The following is a 6453-nucleotide window of genomic DNA, read 5'->3' on the forward strand; positions in this document are numbered from 1 at the left end:
CATATATATATATATATATATATGTATATATACTTCCAGTTCTGGGATACATGTGCAGAACGTGCAGGTTTGTGACATAGGTATACACATGCCATGGTGGTTTGCTGCACCCATCAACCCGTCGTCTACATTAGGTATTTCTTCTAATGCTATCCCTCCCCTAGCTCGCTACACCCCAACAGGCCCCAGTGTGTGATGTTCCCCTCCCTGTGTCCACTTGTTCTCATTGTTCAGCTCCCATTTATGAGTGAGAACATGGAGTGTTTGGGTTTCTGTTCCTGTGTTAGTTTGCTGAGAATGAAGGTTTCTAACTTCATCCATGTACCTGCAAAGGACACGAACTCATCTTTTTTATGGCTGCATAGTATTCTGTGGTATATATGTGCCACATTTTCTTTATCCAGTCTATCATTGATGGGCATTTGGGTTGGTTCCAAGCCTTTGTTATTGTGAAGAGTGCTGCAATAAACGTATGTGTGCATGTGTCTTTATAGTAGAGTGCATACAAAGTACTTCTAATGCAAACATCCACAGTGCTCAAGTTAATGTTCAGCAGTTCTGAATATCCGGAGGTTTCCATTCCAAAAGCAGCTACACAAAATTAAAGAATGATTCATATACATTTTTTTAAAAAATTCTGGGATGCTCTTTTACAGTGACTTCATTTCCAGGAAATATCTACAATTTCCACAAATCTGTATTTCCAATGAACTCAGGGCAGTTTGATAAAGAAAAATACGCCCAGTTTGAATCTAAATACCTTAACTTCCTTCAATAAATTAGAGGTCTTTCTATTCTGTCTTTGTGCCGAAAAAAAAATTAGAGATCTTTTTTACTTTTCCATCATAATTTCAAGGTTAATGTGTTCAGATGTTTTTTCACACCATTAAAGATATACAATTCTTTCAGTCATTGGTAGGCTGATGGATGAGGTTTCTCGGGCATATTCATTTTCCGAAATCATTGATCTGAGAACAAAGTAAACCTCTTCTGACTACATTAAATAAAATAAACTTCTATTTTCTGCTTCAAGTTATTGAAGTATTCCTTAAGTTAGCACTGATGAAAGTATAGTCCTGAAAAAAATTCAGTCTTGCTTACCTTATCTAACCATGTGAGAAAATAGATATAAACATTCACAGGAGAAAATTCCTGAATAGAAGATCAATGGAAGTTGGGGTCGCTCATATTCTTTGTTGATAGAAATGTACATGCCGGTTCTTTTATTTGGTGTGGCTCACCTGTGGCATGTAAACTAAGTTTTTCCAAGGTATTGTATATATTATCAGGGAGAAGGGGAGCCCACTAGAAATTACCCCAGGATCAAATAACACATTGACCAAGATATAGAGTAAATATTTTTTATCTTTTCCCATTCTCATAGGCAGGATCAGAAAATAGAGACCTTGGACACCCTCACAGTAAGTAAAAGACAAAGGAGAAATTAAGGACTGCTCGCCAAGGCCCACAGCCATGAGCAGGATTTACCCTACCCCCATGCAGTAAGGTCTGGTCAAGGAGACGTTGCAAGGGCACATATTTGTCATGGGCATGAGCAACTTACAAAAATACTGCCCCTGAGCCATAAGCCACAAGCCAAACCTGCTCTGTGTGATTTATGACTTGTTTGTTTCCACTTAACAGCCAGGTTTGTTAAAGGACAGTTTTGTTCCCAGAGGAATCATTAGTGAACGAAGGCTATGGAAGTGTTGCAACTTGAAAATTGACTCAGACATGAATATGCAAATTATATTCAGACACAATAGATAAATGCAGCTTATAAGCAAGCCAGGATGGGGGCCTTAGGGAAATTCCAGTAGACAATACTGTCAGAGATAAATTTGAAGATGGATTTCTTTTTTACTTTGTCTGGTTTTCCTCCTTTTATTTACCCCGTTTAGTGTAAGTAAATAATCAGTCCAGCCTAGATGGACTGATGACAAGTGGCCTGGATGAGGATATTTACATTAATGAGGCAAACTCTCCAATCTCCTTCTGCTCTTTCTTGTCCAAGAGAAGTGTTTAATATTTCAGAAGTATCTGACTGAACAGTGCAATATAAATCAGGTAGGATGACTTCTGAGCTTCGGTTCAAGATGGCTGACAGATCACATGTGGCAACCTCTTTCTTCACCTCAACTTCTTAGAAAGGATAACTTACTCTGGGAAATAAGATGTACTCTCAGTGGACCTAAAATCAGGAAAAATATCACTAAAACATAGAACACATATAGAATTAGAATGAAGAAGAAAACCACAAGCAACATGCACACAGGAGAGGGCAAATACAACAGGTGAGATAACTCTACCAGGCATACCCTACCAGGAAGGAGCAGTTACTCACAGGACAAGGGTATACTGGAATCACTAACAGGCTGATTATTTAAGGCCCCACAGAAAGAGCCACCAGGTATATGGAATCCTCCTCTCCTTCCACCTTCCCACCTTCCCACCTTCCCACCCTTCCTTCTCATACTTACAGGGTTGTCAGTTGCCCAAGGCAATTAGGCAACAGAGCTGTTTGCCCTTAGAGATGAGCACTGAGTATGTGCATTTGGATAGAGAAGAAGTCTAACTATCAAAGCAACTTCGCTGGCAGTCATTGGCCCTTCCCTAGGCTCACTACACACATGAAGTATCAGTGCAACATCACGGAATGCCTCTCTCTCCTGCCTCTCACCCTATCCTATGTACACTTGTGAGTACATAATGAATGAATAGCAATTAACAGGAAAAAACAAATACAAAAAATCACTTGGAATCACAAATCATTAAACATTTGAGAAAAGCTAGCACTATTAAAAAGAGGCACTCTCAAACTCAATGAATAGATGAATCTGACTAATGGAAAACAGAGGTAATAAGTCAAGTAGAAAAAACAACCACAAGACAAAGTTAAAGGAGACATATTCAGAGAAAATATTTGCAATGAATATGAAAGGAATAGTATGCAGGATATAAAAAGAATTCCAATAAGTCAAAAAGAAAAAGCTGTCTCCACCATGTCAGAATACAGTGAGAGGACAGCCATCTGCAAGTCAGGAAGAGAGCCCTCATCAGAAGCCAACCATGCTGGCACTCTAATCTCAAACATTCCAGCCTCCAGAACAGTGAGAAATAAAAGTTTGTTATTTAAGTCAAGAAGAAGGAGACAGAGGAGGAGAATGAGGAGGAGACGAACAATGCAATAGGAAAATAGACAAATATTCTAAATAAATAATTAATAGAAATAAAAATATAAAAATAGTTTAACCTCTCTACTAACTGAAGAAGTGAAAATTGAAATGAAATATTTTTACCTTTGAGTTAAATGTTTCTTAATATAAAATGATGGCAAAAATAAGGGGAAATAGTTGTTACATAACGATTCAGACAATTTGGAGGGAGATTGGAAAATATCTGCTAAAATTAAAGTTTTTGATTCTTTGACAAAGCCATTTCATTGCTCTGTATCAATTCTAGAGAAACATTCACATGTGTACACAGAGTTATGTGTATAAAAATATTCGTGACCACATTATTGTAATAATAAAATCTTAGAAACAACCTTAGTGTCTGTTAGTCGGGTAATTATTAAATAGTATGGTACATCCATATTATAGAAAATAAACAGAAAAAAATGAGTTTTCTTCATTTATACTGATATGGAAAACTCTCTAAGATATGTTACTAAGTGAATAAAGCCATTTTAGAATAGTACATACAATAAATTCCATTTGTGTGAAAAATTAAAACATAAAAATGTTAAAATTTCACGAGTACACATGTGCATGTAAATATATACGTAAAAATTTGAAAGGATACACATACGCAATTCACCCTGGAGAGGAAAATGAGAAGTGGCAAACGGGATTTCAGCATTATTTGCCGTATTTGAATTATTTATAAACAGAATGTATACACATATTACTTGTAGAAAAGGTAAAAACTTCTAACTGTAGAAATAAAATTAAATGATTGATCTAATAGGGAAATAATTATCTATAAACTGAATAAACAAAACCCACCACCCAGGATACCAACACAAGAAGCACTGGTGGCTATTTTTGCATAAAAGATGAAAGAAAGCAGCCATAAAGAAAGTTTATGTTCTTCCCCCAAGGAAAAGAATGGCAATCAATGACAAGTCGCCGCTGCATAGATGCAGCCGCATCTATGTGCTGACTCGGGAGGTAACGCAGTGCTTCCTCTCTTTGATTACCAGGGGTCTTGACTTCTGTACTAAAATAAGAGAGAAAAATAATCTCTAAAAAACAGTTTTAATAGATACCACCTCTACTGAGCGTAGGAAAATGACACTAATTTCCCTGAGAGATGATCTCACACCACTGGCTTTTCAGAAAAATTGTGAAGCATGTCTATAAGACAGCCCTGTAAAAAGACAATACTCCATGAAGTATTTTAAACATTGTTAACTAGAATTTCTTTGTTAGTTTATGTCCCAGCATTCATAATTATGAGTTGCATATGATAAGCAAACAAAAGCCACCACCATTCAACTGTTAGCATCATTTTCTCAACAGTTACTGGCTGTTCTGAGAATACTGACAGGCTCCTGACAAGTTTACTGGGGGTAAAAGTGCTAATTCCTGCATTAATAAGGAGAGAATTTTGTCATTAATAAGTCTTTGAAGTAGAAAAAAAAATTCAAATTGGGTAAGAGGCATGACCCTAATCCCAAAGCCACAAAAGAGTGAGAAAACTTCAGAGGGATAAGCCTGCAATCTCTGCCTAGATCCATCAGGCTAGACTAGACTACACTACCACAACAAACATCCCCCAAATCTCAGTGGCTTCAAACAATAAAAATCTCTTTATTGCTAATACTACATGTCCATCGTAAATCAGTAAGGAGGTTCTGTACATCACAGTCACTCATGAACACATACTAACAGAGCAACTGCCATTCAGAAAGTTGCCACTCCCACCATCCAGATAGAAAGAAGGAGAATTCTGGAGGATCTTTCACTGGTAATGAAATGTTCTGGCCCAGAAGTGACACACATCACTTCTGATCATTGGCCAGAGCTAGGTATATAGTCCTACTTAATCACGGGATGCAAGAAAGTGCAATTCTACCATGCGCCCAGAAGAAGGAAGAGCTATAAATAGTTGGCAAACAACATTAATAACTCACATTAGCCTGGCCCAGGGGCATCAGAGACATCTACATTGAGGATCCCAAGCCAACACCAAGTTGAAGCACAGGTCCGGAGAGAACCTGGAGGCCTCAGGTTGGCTTAACCAAGAAGTAGAAAAAACTCATCCTGCCCAAGAAACTTAACATAAGTGGAAAAATCCAGTAATGTCTAGTTTAGAATAATCTGTGCATGTAGGTGATGCTGGGATGTTTCTCCAAATTCCTCACAAATGATTCATGATCAGTAGTTTTAAAAGCTAGCTGGTCATCAGAATCACTGGGGATGCTTTAGAAACTAGAAATGTCCAAGATCAACAAACCAGCAGGGGGAAAAAAAGAAAGAAAAGAAGAGATGTCTGAGTCTTACTCCTAAGAATTTTAATTCAATATACAGTTGGAATAGGTCCCAAGAATCTACATACTTAATCCTCTGTAGTAAAATAAAAAGGCTTATTCGGTCCTTGTCCCCCATTTCTGGCACTGAGCTTCTAATACACTTGGAATTTTCTGACTGATAGAAGTATTAGGGATGTCTCATTATTCATAACACACTCTTTTCAAACATATCTGAGTCTATATTAATGAGGTGACTCATGGTGGGCCTGAGATAACTTCTCATGGGTTCCAGGGGGATCAGCCATGTGAGTGGAGGGTTGAAACTTTCAGTTCCACTCTTGAACCTCCCGGGAGGGGAGAGGAGCTGGAAATTGAGTCAAATTACAAATGGCCAATAATTTAATCAATTATGCCCTTGTAACAGAACCTCCATTAAAAAAAAAAAAAAAACCCTAAAAGATGGGGCTCAGAGAGCTTCCAAATTGGCAAACACATCCCCAAAGGCTCTCGCACTTAGGACCATCCCAAACCTTGTGCTATGTACCTCTTCATCTAGCTGTTCATTTGTATCCTTTATAATCAACTTCAATAGTAAGTATAACATTTTTCTGAGTTCTGTGAGTTGTCCTAACAAATTATCAAAACTTGGATGGGGAGAGGTTATGAAAACCCCCAAGTTTGTGGCCAATTTTGATAACTTTGGGGGCTTGATACTTGTAACTGGCACCTTAAGTGAGAGCAGTCTTGTGGGACTGAGACCTTAACCCTGTGTTGCCTGACGCTCACTCCAGGTGGTTAGCGTCAAAAATGAAATAAATTGTAGATAAGTCAGAGAGTTGGTTGAGTAGAGGACATCTCTTACTTCACACCCCAGGGATTCTCATGATCATTAGGTTTGCTGAAGACATTGAGTCATCCAGTCATCCTCATGCAGGGTGATTTACCAGCATGTCCAACCTCACAGAGCGATGAGTGAC

General features: G+C 38.0%; 1 protein-coding gene across 1 annotated transcript in view; it reads right to left on the reverse strand.

The window, feature by feature from the left end:
* Positions 1-5206, reverse strand: part of EVA1A (eva-1 homolog A (C. elegans)) — a 108875-nt gene extending 103669 nt beyond the window's left edge. Inside the window, exon 1 of the mRNA XM_011987287.1 lies at positions 5138-5206. The gene's annotated coding sequence lies outside the window, so the exon portion shown is untranslated. The remainder of the gene's footprint in view (positions 1-5137) is intronic.
* Between the last annotated feature and the right edge of the window lie 1247 nt (positions 5207-6453).

The sequence above is a fragment of the Mandrillus leucophaeus genome, unplaced genomic scaffold (assembly GCF_000951045.1).
Source record: "Mandrillus leucophaeus isolate KB7577 unplaced genomic scaffold, Mleu.le_1.0 Scaffold1083, whole genome shotgun sequence".
Lineage (NCBI taxonomy): Eukaryota > Metazoa > Chordata > Mammalia > Primates > Cercopithecidae > Mandrillus > Mandrillus leucophaeus.